Source organism: Falco punctatus (genome assembly GCF_963210335.1).
Source record: "Falco punctatus genome assembly, chromosome: 8".
NCBI lineage: Eukaryota > Metazoa > Chordata > Aves > Falconiformes > Falconidae > Falco > Falco punctatus.
In genome coordinates, this window is record NC_137588.1 from 8,374,863 (window position 1) to 8,390,249 (window position 15,387).

The 15,387-nt window shown below is 46.3% G+C and overlaps 1 long non-coding RNA gene across 20 annotated transcripts in view; it reads left to right on the top strand.

Annotated features, from left to right (window-relative positions):
- The window catches only part of LOC308068744, a 111,875-nt gene that overhangs the window by 48,344 nt on the left and 48,144 nt on the right, over positions 1 to 15,387 (top strand). For all 20 annotated transcript variants that reach the window (XR_013930088.1, XR_013930089.1, XR_013930090.1 and 17 more), the window contains 3 exons: positions 6,066 to 6,178; positions 6,735 to 6,834; positions 6,943 to 7,084. This is a non-coding gene — a long non-coding RNA (uncharacterized lncRNA). The remainder of the gene's footprint in view (positions 1 to 6,065; positions 6,179 to 6,734; positions 6,835 to 6,942; positions 7,085 to 15,387) is intronic.

The following is a 15,387-nucleotide window of genomic DNA, read 5'->3' on the forward strand; positions in this document are numbered from 1 at the left end:
GCTGAAAGATCCTCTTTGCAAAAGCACACAGTTAACTTGCTTTTTCACCACATTGGTCCAAGAGAAAAATCACATATACGTGTAAGCTGCAGGGAATCGGCAGTGCTAAGACCATTCGGGTTGAGTTAAACTGAGCATGGCATAGCCTGTCATATAATATCTTCTTACAAAAGCCAGACATAAATCATTTTGATGAACGTATTTTAACCACCTGGCCCTGTTGTTCCCATAGTGCGGTTAATCTAACACTGGAAGTAAATAATTCAGCTGTGTTTCATCTCCATCCCTCGGAAAGCTCTGCTCTTTCCCTCTTCCCCATGGAGTTTTGTCAGGAGCAGAGGTGAAACAACAGGTTTGTCCATAGTAACTGACCAATGATTGATTGATTGTAGAATCATAGATCCTGTGTTTAGGCACAATGTGTTCCATGGCAATGTCTCTTTTTCCTACTTTATTACCCAGAAGGGCTTACCTTTGCTCAGAGGATGCTCAGCCTGCTTGCCTTTCAGCTTAGAAAAACCAAAGGTCACACACTACAGTGGCAAATGTGTGTTTCTGTAGGTCAGTTGTTCATCAAAAAGCATTAGGGATAAACTTCTGCTCTAAAAGTAAAAAAATTCTTCCCTTTGGTCATAAATACACAGAGCCAGGTTAGTCCTCTCAATAGTACTCAAGATCTACTGTAGATCGTGGGGCAGATGTTGGCTTTTGGTGGCTCCGTCGTCAGTATCCATCTGTCTTCAATAGTAAAACTTAAAGTTGGAAGAAAAGATGCACGTTCTTATAGCGACCCATGTTTTGTTTAAAAACAAGAAGCATGTGCAAAGTGCTATTTGTTACGTTAAAACTTAAAAAAAAAAAAAAAAATGTAACTGAGCCTTTGAAACCTCGAAAAAGTTTTGGGATTGTTTTTGGCAGGAATTTAAAAAATTTCCTTTTCCTTGATATTCTTGTCTTGTCTTTAATTTTTTTTGTGTTTTTCCAAAGACGATGTAATTTCCTGACTACCCCTAATCTGAGCTGTATAACCAAAAGGAGGGGAAGACAAACTGGGATAGCTCCTTCCTTTAAGGAAATGATTTTCAGTCTTTATTTGAATGTGCTATAGCTTTGTATGCCTTATCCTTCAGATATAGCTAGAAGTAGTATTTGGCAGAGGCCCTTGTTGCAGAGATAGGGGCTGGGGATGGACGATAGGGAGGTAACGGGGTTATATGCAGGCAGCCTTGAGGGTATGTAAGACCCAAAGTTAGAGGGAAGGCTCCAAAGTCAATTTTCCTTTGTTTTATGACACGTTTGTATAATCCAAACAGTGCTTTAGGTTTATTTTTTGAGATCATACCCTGGTTTGTGTATCGGAGCAACTGCTCTCATTATCTGATTAATACGGTTGGCTTTTCCCTTCTAGGCAAAATTATGGGAGTAATTAAAACTTGCTCAGTTTGCAAATGGAAAACGTTTTGTAGCTTGCAAAACAGACTGGAACATTTACAGCAGTTACTGGAAGGAAAGCCAAGTATACGAAGAAAATGTTTGCCTCCAAAACCATCTTTCCAAAAGGATACAAAACTTTGGGCTTGAGCTAGCCTCCAAGAAAGCTATGGAAAGCTGTCGTGGGGCAGTTTGGTTGGGAATTAGGTTTCAGAAAGGCTTGTAACCTCATTGAAAATGTGGTCCTAGACTTGACGCTGACAGATTTTGCTAGCAATGCTCATGCTCCTTGGCTCAAACTAGGACTTGCAGCCATTTTGCAAGCAGGAAAACATTGGAAGCTCCGTTGCTCACATGAATTTTTCAGCCACATCTGAAGCAGTATTATGAAACCAATCTGGTTTGGGTTCTCACATCAAAATGGGAGTCAACTGATCCAGATTCAGGGTGTCTCATCCAAACCGCAGCTCAGTTTTTAAAAGGGTTGAATTTGCAGCTCTAGTTCTGGTTTGCTTGTAATAGGAAAATTACTTTTTATTTTGGATGATCCCCAGGAATTTCTCTATCTTGCAAACTGCCGATTTCCAGATTTGTGCATAGCATAGACCTGGGGCGAGGGAAACCTGACAACTTTTCAATTCCTATATATGTTCTGCATAATCCAATTGCTTCTGATTTCGGCAGAGTCAAGTTTACTGCTAGAGAAAATCAGGAAAAGTTGCATGTGTTGTTTGGAAATACAAAGAATTTTGCATATGAACAAAGCCCATCTCTTATGAACTCCCCAAACAGCCCTCCATTCCCAAGCAGAGGGTCCACAGCATCTATCCAAGGTGTAAGGACCATTTCTTCAAACCCTGGTTCTCATAATCACTTTTAGCCACAGAAATTTCCCCCTGCTGCAAGAGTTATGGCCTGATCTAAAGGAAAGAAAATGTAATGCTTACTCAACTTCTTAACAACATGGTTTTTTGGTCATTTACTTGGTGTTCTGTAGGATAAAAATGAGCAAACACTCGGGAAATGTTTGCTTTAATGCCCTTGTGGAACCGTGTTCCTGTCCCTGGAAAAAGCCAGCAGCAATTAATACGTGTTGCTTACTTATGAGCATGGGCAGGCTTATTTGAACAGCATGTTCCATATCGGTAGATGCTGTAGAAATATTGTATTTCAGACTAGAATGATTTGACTTGTAAAACTTCAAGAAAATGCTGAAAACCATTCTGAGGTTTGCTTGAGGGGAAAATGGAGTCTTTGAGCAGGTATTGGGATTTTTTTTTTCTTTGTTTTTACAACAAATGGCAGCTTCTAATGCAAATATTCATGATTCCTTGGTACTTATCACTGCCTATTGAAAGATCATTTTCAGGTCCTTCGAAAAAGCAGAGAAAAAAACTCCACCAACAGTTTCTGGTTTAAATCAGGGCCTCGGAGTGGCAGCTTTGCACAGGAAGATGTGACGATCTTTTTCCAGCAGAGAAAAGCAGGTCAGTTATCAGTCCTGGGCCCTTTTGCTCCAATGTGGCACAAAGAGGTACTGTGAGCAGGATTCTCCTGAAAAAAAGCAGATGATGGATAAGCCTGCATCCTTGCTGATGTGAATTCCTGACCTAGTTTCCGTAGCAGACTAGCTCAGGAGCATAAAAGAGCTGCTGGGGATGGAGAAAATGCCTTGCAGGCAAGCTGGCCCTTTGGTGCCTGTGAGCGTAAGGCAAGCATTGCCATGTTGGAAGGAGCTGCTGGGCACATCACATTGCAGACTAGCCGGCTCAGACCCAGTCCGCCGTGGATCCTGCCCCAAGGCATTGCCACACGGTTTGAGGATGAGTCGATGAAGAAAAACACCAGCTAATGGGATAGATGGCAAAGGAAGTCTTATAGTCACTGGCTGTGGAAGGAAGTGGGGTGGTGTTTTGTAATACTTTCCACCAATTCCACTTTGTTGTTGTTGTTTTGGTGTTTGTTTTCTTTTGTTTTCCCACTATTTTCTAACTGCCAGCCTATCTTCTGCTCTCTCCCTGGCCTCTTTCCCTTGTGACAGTCTCCGTATACACCCGTTTGTCCCCACGGCTTGCAAAGAGCTGGCACATCCTTCCGCCCATCCCATTTTGGGTTCAGAAAACAGGAGATTGGTGAGATCCCTGCCCTTGCAAAAGGCAGCATATGGCTGCTGGCATCCCCATCCCACCAAAAAAATATCTTGCAGGGTATCAGGCTCCCAGTGTATTCTGTTGCACAGCAGTGGGGAAAAGTGAGCTTGTGTGGATGCCTTAGCTATCCCTGAAGGCTGGGGTGAGGATTCATGGCATCCATAGGAGCTACTACCTCCACAGGAGGGCTGACAGTCTGCTCCAAGCCATGGCATGTGGTGAACTAGGGGATGAGATGAAATGTTTGTGATAGTGTGAGTGTAAATAGCTCCTGAGTCAGCTGCCCTGGGGGCTCAAGGCTGCTCTATCACTTGAGATCACTTGGCTCGATGCTTGATGTGCTCTTCCAAACCTAATTGCTAGCTCAGGGCTGGGTTGTTGGGTTTTGCTGTGTGTGTTTGCGTGGCAGGGAGGATTAATTTTCTCTGCCGCAGGGGTCACTGGATGGGGCCATGCAGAAGGTCTTCTGAGGATGGGGGTTCAGAAAGATGCAGGGGCATCAGACACCTATCTCAAACATGAAAGCAAAAAGGGAAATAAGTGTTTAACGCCCCCCCCCCCCCCCCCCCCGAGCTGCCACAGAAATTCTGATTTACAGTAACATGTGGATGCCTTTTGGATCTGCAGTGAAAAAATCTATGGTCTCACCAAGGGGAAATACTCCTTCAAGTGCCTGTTTCGTGCTTCGGTTTATCCCATCCAAGTGTATTTCAGTCCCAGCAGCAATCTCTCCCCTGACAAGGATTTAATATTAGGAGGCAGTTGGCCCTAATTCAGCAAAGCACCAGGTCATCGGCAGTGCTCGCACAGTTGTGGCTTGCTCCCTTCTTAGTACTGTATTTAGCCTGGGTTCCTTGGGAGACAAATGTTTGGAGCAAGGACACAAGTTGTTTTTTTTCCTGTTTGTTTGCTGTCCAAATTAATAATAGGTTAAAGATGCCCTGCTGATTAGCCGTAACATCCCAGCGGTGTTATTTGTACTGTCACAGTTGAGGTCGGGGTCCTGGGGTGCTAAGGGAAGAAGACACCAACTCTGCCGTGGAGATGGAGAAAGGGGAGGCTTCTGGTCTTAAGGAAAGAAGTGTCGGTGTTCAAGTGGCCTTAAAAAAATGGATTCACAGCTGGTGGTGTGGATTTCCCTGGCTGATGAGAGCGAGATGGCTGAAAAGCAAATATGGGGAAAATTGTGAGTGAATTAGAGGTCTGGAGTTAAAGAAGGAGGTGCGTAAATGCTAATGGTGTTTTTGAAACTAAGCAGAGGCATCCCCAGGCACCCCCTTTCCATCCAAGTGGAGCAGGACAGACTTTGCTGGCCAGAGAGCAGCACTGGCTCTGCTTTGTGGGCATCGGGGCATGGGCTGGTGGATCTGGCTGCATGGCAAAGCGTTTGTCTCGCCCATCCCCAGGACCTGCGCTCTGCGTGCAGCTTAGAAAGTTCACATAAACTTATTCAACACTTCACACCAGTCCTTCTGCTTTCTGTCCCAGGTCCTTCCCTGCCAGACTCAGGGGTATCTGGGGTTCCCCTCTGCTCCCCAGCCTCTCGCCATCCAGCAGCATGCAAGGAATAGCACTCCACAATAAATCACTGCTGCCCAGTGGGGCCAAATGAGCTTTGCAAGCTTCAGAAAAGAAAATATTGAAAGCTTTCTTGCTCAATGTCTATCTGCGTGTATATATTTACACATATCTATAAAATGGATGTGTGTGTGTATATATATAACATATCTATAAAAGAAGGTTGTCTAGAACCACAGCATGCAGCTTTTCTCTGTCAGCAGGCTTTCCGCGAGGCTGGGCTTACACATGGGGACCAGATGTGACCATCCAAAAAGGTCTGTTCACTTCTATACCCACTCTTATTTTTCCATCCTACTTAAGTACAGCATGAGACATATGGGCCAACCATCCATCTGAGGTTAAGCGGAAACCAAGAGTGATCTCTTACAATGCCATAAATAGCTAAATAGCCGTTTTCAATAGTAAATAGGGATATGTGAATTAAGAACGAACTCTGAGCAGTTTAGGCATTCCAGTTTCTTGTTTTAATATCTTCATGTGGCTTTTTCCCCCCCTCCCTTCTTCGCTTCTCTTGGTGGGAGGTGACACGTTTAACAATGCTTCCCATGAGCAAGAGGCCCACTCTGGTTATCTAAAGCAGAATAAAAAAAAAAAATAAAAATAAAAAAAGGCTAGGACTCTTCAAAAGGAGCCTAGCAAAACTGGAGACCTCAGGCGCCTTGGGAACCATATATTCAGTTCTTTGAGGGGACCCTGAAAAATCCCATCCACACGCTATTGGCAGTCAGTGCAAGGGTTGGGGGACACATTGCCAGCTTAGAGCCTTTGTATGAACTTTCAAAGCTTTCATGAGCTGTCTCAGCCAGCCACCCTTCTTGACAGCAACAAAAGCTGTCCAGAAAGTCTAATTTCTGTCACATGGAATGAAATTTTCTGATGGTTTTCTATTTGCTTTTGTTCCAGAACAGGAAGAAAAGTTGAATTTTTTCCAGTGAGCGGAAGTTCTTGTGAAACATAGTCAGAAACACGGGGTGACCTTATTGAAGTGGACCATTGAGTTTCAGTCTAAATGCTAGGTAAAATGATATCAGAATGAACGGAAAGGGTAGAGTAACCAGCGTGAAAAAGATGAAATAAAGCTTTTGGTTTCAAACTTAAATGTTTCTGAGGTTTTGCTGTCCAACTCCTTCAAAATCAAAATTTTCCCACAAGTCAAATTATTTTGGATGAATCAGGACTTACTGTTGAAAAGCTGCTCTGGGAATTTCAGTGGTCTGCCCAGAACACAGCCTGCTGTCACATCTGTGCTCATCTTTATAGCACACGGTTCATATCCACATGCAAAACTTGGGATCCAGCTTTGAGGTGGCCCTGCTTTGAGCAGGAGGTTGGGCTAGAGACCTCCCGAGGTCCCTTCTGACCTTGGTGATGCCCAAGGTCTTTGTCATGGAAAGTAGTAACCTTGCTAAGAGGTAATGGGGCAGGAAGAAGTGGGGAGGAAAGCAAAACAGAAGAAAAACAGAGGTACAGGAATGTGCTTTTCAAAGCCATTCCTAGAAGGGAAAAAACTGGAGGAATATTTGTATGTTTCCAGGCTGCAAATTTTAAATTTCTTCCCTACTTTTCTTCCAGAACATCCCCGAAGTAATCTCCTCCAGCCACTCTACAGACCTGATCTCAGTTCAGTGGTGGAGAAGGGAATTTCCTAGATGTGTGAAGCGTCTTTGGGAAGGTAACATCTCCCAACTGCAGGGAGCAGCCATGAATGGGGAAGGCACAGGAGAGCTGGCTACTTAAGCGATAAACAAGTGTCTTTAACTTTACCCACTTTTCTTTATAGACAGGGGAGAAAATGACAAGCAGAAATATAAAATCATACAGCAGGAGCCATTGCACGAATCAAGAGAGAGGAGTGGTCCTGGTGGCTGAGGCTCAGCACCCTGTGGCAGGGGAAGCACTTGCAGACCAAGAGGTTTAGTAAGGTAAGGAGCACTTTGTTTATCTGGTACTGATGTTCTCTGCAAACCTAGGAACTGCATGAAGTCACTTGGTAATTCTTGCTCGTGCTGCTAGCTGTACTGGTCTTCCTGGAACCTGGTCTGCTAAGGAAATTAGAGCCTACAGCCACCCCTGACCCGGTGGGACAGTGGTACAGGAGGGATAGAGTGACTAGTTCAGCCACTGCACCTGAACACCTGGTGTAGTTAGGCTAAGTAATTTTGGTACTAACACGGTGCGAGGTTGACAGCAGAAGTCCTGCTGCAGAGAGCTGCCCCCGAGCCCCGCAGTGGGCTCAATAAATAGGTTGGATATTTGGTGTCGTAATTCCAACAGTGCATGGTATTGGCTCAGCTCCGCTGTATTCAAAGTCAGTGGGAAGCGCTGACGGCGAGCCAGCATGGCTCTTACAATCCCTTTCTCTCACTAATTACTTCTGGCTGCCGTGGAAGCCCTGAGGACTTCAAAGGGATGACACTGGATTTGCACGAGGCTGTCTCTCTGGATCTTCCATCCCAGTTTCTCAGCCCATGGTGGTCCATAAGGCTTCAGAAGGGGACTCACTAAACAACTGCAGAAAACATTAAAATATATTGTGCGTTCCCACAGATGCACATTCCCACACAGACAAAGGCAAGTTAAATGGAGAGAAATCAAAGTGCTAAATGAACAATTGAAATGCAGCTTTTTTTTTTCTCTCTTTGGCTGTAAATGAAAAAGTATGCACACAAGATGGAGTTGGCTTCTCCAAAAGGTGAAATGGTTCTTAAATAAAACGTGCAGAAGTGAGTACTCTGCCCCACATCAAGAGCACCATGGGATGCTGCAGAGGTGGTCCAAGGCCCTGGACACCATCCTTCGGGGCAAGTCCAAGCTTGAGGCCTTGGTGCTTTAGACATTGTTCTTAACTAGCTGCACATCTTCCCTTATGCCAAACACTGCGTACACCCTTCTGGTTGTGTCTTAGGACCTTGTAGCCTTCCTACCTCTCTGTTAATACAAGTCCAGGGATAGACTGCTCCAAGGAGATTTGTTTCTCAAAATTATTAATGAGTCTCCAAGGAGCTTCATGCACCTCCTACCTAAGCAACTGCATCCCTGTCATTTTGCTACTCCATTCTCAGGGACCAGGTTTTGAAGCACAGCACTGATGCATCAACTTTGCTGCAGTAATTCTGCCTTGCCTTGGGTGGGCATGTGCTCTGCTTCTCTGTGAGGGAGCAGAGAAACGCTGAAGCAATCTGTAACATCCACAGCCGTGCCAGGACACCCACCAAATCAGTGCAGTCCTTCTCCCTCTCTCAGAGGCTGCATCAAAGAGGAGAAACTTTGGTCCAGGCTGAGCAGAAAAGGCATTTTTGGTCTTGGTGGAGGTTTGAAGGAGGTGCTTGTGCCAGGGACGGTGATGCCAGCTCAGGGGGACAGGGGAAAGTAGGTGGGGAAGTGATGGTCTCTGTGCCTTATGAAGGGGCAGCAGAACATGGCACTGAAACCGCAGCAGTGAGTGTGTCTTTTCTCTTCTAGAGAGCACTGCCCACCTTCTCAGGCTCTTTTGGGAAAAGTGGTATAATAATAAGGGCTTCTGTAACAAAGGTTGTTGGAGCTATCTCCAGCACCACTGCATATCCTAAAAGAAAAGGAGAAATTGATTATTTCCCCCACACACACACTAGAAACAATCAACCCACAGCTCTTCTGGGCAGTTTCCTGCAGGGGGGGAGCAAAGGGAGTGCGGGGCTATTTTTCCCCAGAACCTCCATCAGCCCTACTCCCAGGAGGCACCCCCCCTTGCCACAAGGAGATTCAGCCCTTGGGACACAGGGCTTTTTCCACCCAACAAGGGGGCCCCAAGCCCTGGAGGGTTTTCCAGTCACAACACTTAAAAAACACATCCCAGGGCTGGATTAACCCTGTCCAACGTGGAGATGAAATATAAGCAGTTTTCATAACACAGGGAAGTTTTATAACTAGTCAGTGAGCTGATGGGACAGCTCTGGACGAAGCAAATAAATAGAATCATCAGACAAACTTAAGTGATTTTGGCCAGGCTCTTCTCCTGGATGAAACCATGTTGGCTCCATTTGCTCCACTCCTGATTTTCGCCCGTTTCAATGAGTGGAGAAACAGAGGTTTCCACTAAACCGTTAAGAAAGAGGTGATTTCAAAATAGCCAGGCAGATCTGACCATACTTATTTGAACGGGCTTTTAGTAACCTTCAGAGACTGGCAATTCGGGTGGTAAACCCACTTTATGATCTGTTATTACCTGTGCTCTGCTCAGAGGCAGCAAAACTCATTACAGGCGTAAATGGCTGGAGCGCTCCTGCATACCCGTGCAGGCAACCTTTAATGCTCTCCCTTTTCCGGCTTCTCAGCGATAAAAATTCATTACTGGTAAAAAACAAAAGCCACGTAGTTAGCTGCCGGCTTGCTTAGTGGTCAGGCTTCTGTGCTTGGGGTTTTATTTCGCTGCTGACGTCCCATGGATGACTGTAGAAAATGCACTTCGTTTTTAGGAAGTTGGCCAGTACGGTATGCTTTCTGTTTTTTATTTAACTGCACATTAAATGTTCCCCTTTGCCCCAAGTTTTATTAAGGAGAAATTAAAGAGAGCCTTGTTAAGCCAGAAACACGGAAGGAAAACAGTCCATCCTGCTGGGCCAAAGAAACAGCCTCAGGATCAACCCTACATTAGCCCAGTTCTCCAGACATGATATAATTATGAACATCGCAGTCTGCAAAGGGCATGGGAACTGCAGACATTCCTCTTATAGAAAACTGGGGAGAAATGAAGGCTGAAAGGAACCTCAGAGTTCAGAAAAAATCACAGCTGGTGGATGTCGGTGCAAGCTGACCATGTTGGGGGTGATGGAGATTCCTCAACAGCTCTGCACAACCTCTCCCTGCTATTACAGCATTTGCCCTAAAGTAGAAAATGTTTCATATCTCTAGCAAGCAGAAATTGCAAAGTCCACTGGTATCCCAGCCAGTTCTCTTGGTTGTGGGGAAATAAATAAAGTTCAAGAAACTGGTCTGTGGAGAAGGTGTTCAAGAAATGATGCACCAGAGGGTTTCCAATGAGCTCACAGGTCCATTGGCATGTGGAATCATGTCCTGAGTGGTGGGGCATGCTCACGTTCCCCACCACCTTTGCTTCCCTCATCTTTCCCAGTGCTTTGGCTCAACATTGTGCTACTGGTAAAGGCCCATATATTGCATTTGGGCTTGAAGGCACGTTCTAGTGCTCTTAACCCACCATCGCCTCCAGATGCTTCAAAAACATGTTTCTGGTTTTTGAACCATGTTCTACCTGGGATGAAGCTATGCATTCTGGCTGGTGCTCTAGGAAAGTGCAGGAATCTGTTGCTTTTGGTGGTGTTTCTCCACACCCCACCTGTGCTGGAGTTTCTCAGTGGAAGGCAAAGGTGTGGATTAACTCGGTATTAACTAATACCGAGAGCACCATCTGGTGGGCTGCGGGGCTGGATAATGCAGGCAGTAGGAGCCGGGGATGGGCTTGGGGCTTGAAAGCAACCCAGAAATGCATCTGGTCGGGGCTGTCAAATGGTTGTGGTCCACCTGGTCTGGCTTCCCACAGCCACCAACTGGAAGCTTGAAGGAGATGGAAATAATCCCCATGGCGGTGATGAACAAATGACATTTCTTATTGCCTTTGGATGGATGGAGCTTGACGTGCTCCTTGAAGAGTGGAGAAATCCCTAGCTGGGATGACTAAGTTCCTACCATAAATATCCATAATTTCTTCGAATATGGATAAAATCTTTAAATTGGTTATATTATGGCAATGAGTTCCGCAGGTCTGTGATCTTTAAATTTACATATGAGTACATATATATTTCTGTTTTGTGCATATATATAAATATATATCTGTTGTAAGTTGGGTGATATTCGATGTTACCATCTGCAGCTTTTGCTTCTCTGAGCTGAACTCCTATCCCCAGGCTCAGGCCATGTGATTTCCCTTAAAATATCCTCTGAGCAAAGGTGAAAGCCGTTTTAGCCCAGCCTCAGCTTTCTGCTTCCCTTGCCTGTGGGGTGCCTTGTTGGGCTGGCAGTCATGGCTGGGTGATGTTAGGTAGTTTGTTTTTTGTTTTTTTGGTGTTTTTTTTTGTTTGCTATAGTCTGCTCTGCTCCTGCACCTGCAAGAAGTGAAGGAAATGTTGACAGAAGTCTGACTGGAGATGTGACTATAACCCACAAATTTGTTGCTTCTTAATGTGATGGCATTGCTGAGCATGTGCTGTGACTGTCTCTGGGGCTCTGCAGGACAAGTTGGTTGATGTTCTGTAACATGCTTACAGTGAATTTTATTCTCATTACTTATGTTTCTATACAGCCATCAGATACCTCATAGAATCATAATTAATGTGAATTATTTAATAATGAGGGTAGCTCATGGTATTTTATCCTCAGCATCGGCACTGGTTTTTGTTGTGATGAGATTAGATCAAACATATAGAGAAAAATTAGTACCAGGGGAGTTTGAGTTTGCAGCTGCAGCTCTCTGGGATGCTTTTCTGTTGGTTCTTGGTGCTGGTTGGTTCCCAGGGCTTGCTGCTTCATGGTCTGTTTGTCCTCCTCGTTGCTTACCCTCCATACACTCTTCTTTCATCTGAAGCAGCAGATGAGGACCGGTTCCCACGTTTTCTCAGAAGGAAAAATCTCATAAGAAAACACATGAGATTTTCCTCTAAGTTTTCATGTTGTAGCAGGTGGAAACATGCAAACAATGTGGAAAAAAGGCCAGCTGGGTGGACCCAACTCTGTTGTCAAAGTGTCAAAAGGTAGTTAATAGAAACTCCTACTGTTGCTCTTTTTGAGTAAATACTCCCAAAGGCTCTGCTGCCAATAGCAAACAAGTCCCGCTTGAGAAACACTTGCTAGTGTGAGCCTTGGGCAGGTTTCCCAACCAGGAGGTAGATGTGGGCTTTCCCCTTAGGGCTGAGAGTCATGGGAAGCACTAAAAGTGCCTCGTGGAGATTTTCATGTCTTTCCCCTCTTGCAAGTGAGAACTTGGTGGAGTTCCAACCACTTGCACAACACGCCCCTCCCTGGGTTTGCTTTTTCAAGTGTGAGCCAGTATGTAAACTTTTTCTTGGAGGTATGCCAAGGTCCTCCTTAGGACAGGGGCAAATCTCCTCCTTTTCCCCAAACCCATGCTGGTGTTCTTGGGCTGGCATCGCTGTCATTGTCATTCTGGCCTCAACAGCCATGCAAAAGCTCCATGTGCATAGAGCGCCAGCACCATATTTTCCCAGGATTATGACCCTGTTAAGGTGAACCACCCCTATGCAGCCCTGCTGCTGCAGGTGCTGCTCACCAGCAATCAGGTTTGCTTGCTGCAGCAGGGTGTTGACCCTGCTGTGTTTTGCAACAAATGGAAAAAATCAGAGTTGTGCCCCACACCAGTAATCTCGGCCACAACCCCTTATTTTCTTCCACGCCAACAGTTTGGTATCATCGGCGATGTACGTGGGAAAATGGATGCCTTGGTTAAACCCACTGGCTGTTGATGCCAGCCTGTTGCAGTTGAAACGGGCATTGATTTCTGGTGGTGTGCCCATGCAGTGCTTCCCCAGCAGCTACTTCCCATCGTCACGGAGGAAACTAGGAGCGTGGGCACAGCACTGCTGTGCTGCAATTTAACAAACCAAAATAGTAAAAATCCCTCATGCAGATGAGTTTTTCCTCATGACATTTCCCTTCCCCCTCATCTCCTGCCCTTTTCTGTGGGCTCTGAATTGCAGCACCTGCTTGCTTCAGCTGCTGTGACTAAAACTGGAAAATAAAATGATCAGTGAGGCTTGCTTTCTTCTCCCCAAACAATACCCAAAATCTCCCAAAACTGGCATGCTCTGTGCAAAAACCTCTGCATTAATAAGTGCGCCTTTGGACTCTAAGAAATATCTTTTGTGTGGGGTTCCCCCTGCATTTTAATAAGCCTGGCTTTTTACAAAGATGCCCCCACAAAAAGAAAAGAGACAAACAGACACATACACAAAGACAAATTTCATTAGGCTCTAATCTCCTTTCTGACAAATACACTCCTGCCGATCTCTAAGCCCTTTCAGGCCAGCAATGCTTTTTTTTTTTTTTTTTTTTTTTTAAATCTTGTTGTTGTTTTGTTCCCCACCAAAATAAAACTCCTCTCAGGAGGGGACCCTGGTGCAAAACACCGGGTACTAGCATTAAGCTCAGCAATGCTGAAATGGATAACACCACTTTTTTTCTTCTTAAAGGTGTGAAGTTGTTAATGAGGTGCCCCACACGGTAGAAACCCAGCAAATCCTTTGATTAAAACCAGTCCAAGTGGTAGAGGCTGAATTATTTGTACTTGGTCCCTTTGAGGGATGGTAGTGGCAGTGGTTGGGGGGAGACGAGAAAAAGATGAGAAATAACATATGCTGGGCAGTGGGGTTTGCTTAATTTGGCAGTGCAGCTTAAGATAATGTCAGGAAAAGGGAGGGGGTTGTTAAATGGCATCGGTACTTGATACTGTATAAATAGAGATGCTGGCAGGAGGATTTGCTTTGAATTGCAGCATTTTTGGCTGTGGGGGAACTTTTAGCAGAAGATCTCGTGTCTGTGTTACAGCAGCAGGACTGTGCTGCTCTCTAGCAGGTCAGTTTTTCTATTGGGATGGAGGGAGATCAGTGTGTTAATCCTCACATCTGTACATTTTCTTGAAGTGCTATCTCCTCCCTCGCTGCGGGGTGAGATGTACAGCAAGGGCTCAGTCGTACGCGGTGCCGTGATGGGGCTGACGTGAATTCCCTCAGATTTCTCCCGGTGGCACTCAGGCACTCCCACCTTTGAGCTTGGATCCTCAGAGCTAAGGGTTTGGGGTTCTACTGTCATCTTCTATTTCAGTTGGGTCCCCAAATCCTGTGTTTTCCCAGGCTCTCAAGACTTTGGCTGTAAGGTGCTGTACCTATAGTCATGCCGAGGAGCAAAAGAGGGCTGAGCTTTCCCTTGCTCTCTGCTTCGCATCTACTCACCTGCACAATACAAGCTCTTTAACTCTGTTTTATTCCACTTTGATGACTGAAAATATGGCTCCATCATGTGCATATGGGAAGTGCAAAGAAGGGGTAAGCACGCTTGGATTACTGAGGTGCAGAACCAAGGCAAAACCAGCACAAAAATAGAGAAATTGCAACGGAAGGAGCAAAACACCCAATGCAAACTACCTAGCGCTGCATTGCAGGAGGAGTTGACGTTTTTGGCTGGTGGCCCAGCAGAGCATTCCTGGCATAGCTGCTCTGGTCCCGCGGGTATTTAGTTGCTTTGGGGTCCAGGCATATTGGCTGGCTGTGCCAGAGTCCCCGGCTTGCAGCACCAGGGCATGGTAAGAAGCCAGGTTGTGGGTGTCTGAGCACTTTCGTGGGAGGCAAGATGCTGTGGCTTTGGGATATTGAAGTCTGACGAAGAGTCAGTACCCTGTCTTTAAAGAAATGCCACGCAGGCACCCCGGAACAGGCAGGGCACTGCCTGCCCTGTGGCAGCTGCCAGCCTGAGGCCATCCATGGGGATGGAGTGAGGGGAAAGACTAGCAATGACCGGCTGTCCAACGGGAGCAGCTAGGAAAGAAAAACATCTCCTATTTTTCTCGCGTTGGGCTGTTGAGGCTCAAACACACTTAGCAAGTTTCCTAGCCTGCCTGGAGCCGTGGCGGGTGCCAGCAGCTGCCTGCGCTCGTGTGTGTCGTCCCATTCCCCCCCTGCTACATGTCAGGCTGACAAAAGCTTTTGCAGGGAGCAGCAAAGGGCACGCAGGCAGACGGCTGGCAGGCGGCAACTCATCCGGCTGCCGCAGCTCCGTCATCCCCGTGGGCTCTTGGGTGTAGCACCGCGATCCCCCTGGCTTGATCCCCAGCAGCTCAGCACCATGTAGTTAATGTGGTATGTAAAGGCTTTCCCATCAGCCCTCTCTGGAGCCCAGCCATCAAAACAAGCAGCCCCCCCCCCCCCCCCCCCCCCCCCCCCCCGGCCAGGGGAGGACAGGAAACATTGCAACTTCAGCCCCCCCGGCAGGGCTGGCGTCTGTGGTCCCCAGGGTTTGACAGAAAATGGTCTTTGTGCCCTGCAAAAATGTTGTAATTGCAGACAGTCTGTCCAGCCCGCAAGGAATTCACGGTCTGAAAAATACCCTCTCCCACCCAAAACGTGAGGAAAGGCATGTCGGGGATGCATGCTCCAGCAGCTGCATTGGTGCCAAGGCTGCGCGCTGGTACGGCTGTGAAGAGCCTGAGTGATGCCAGGGATGG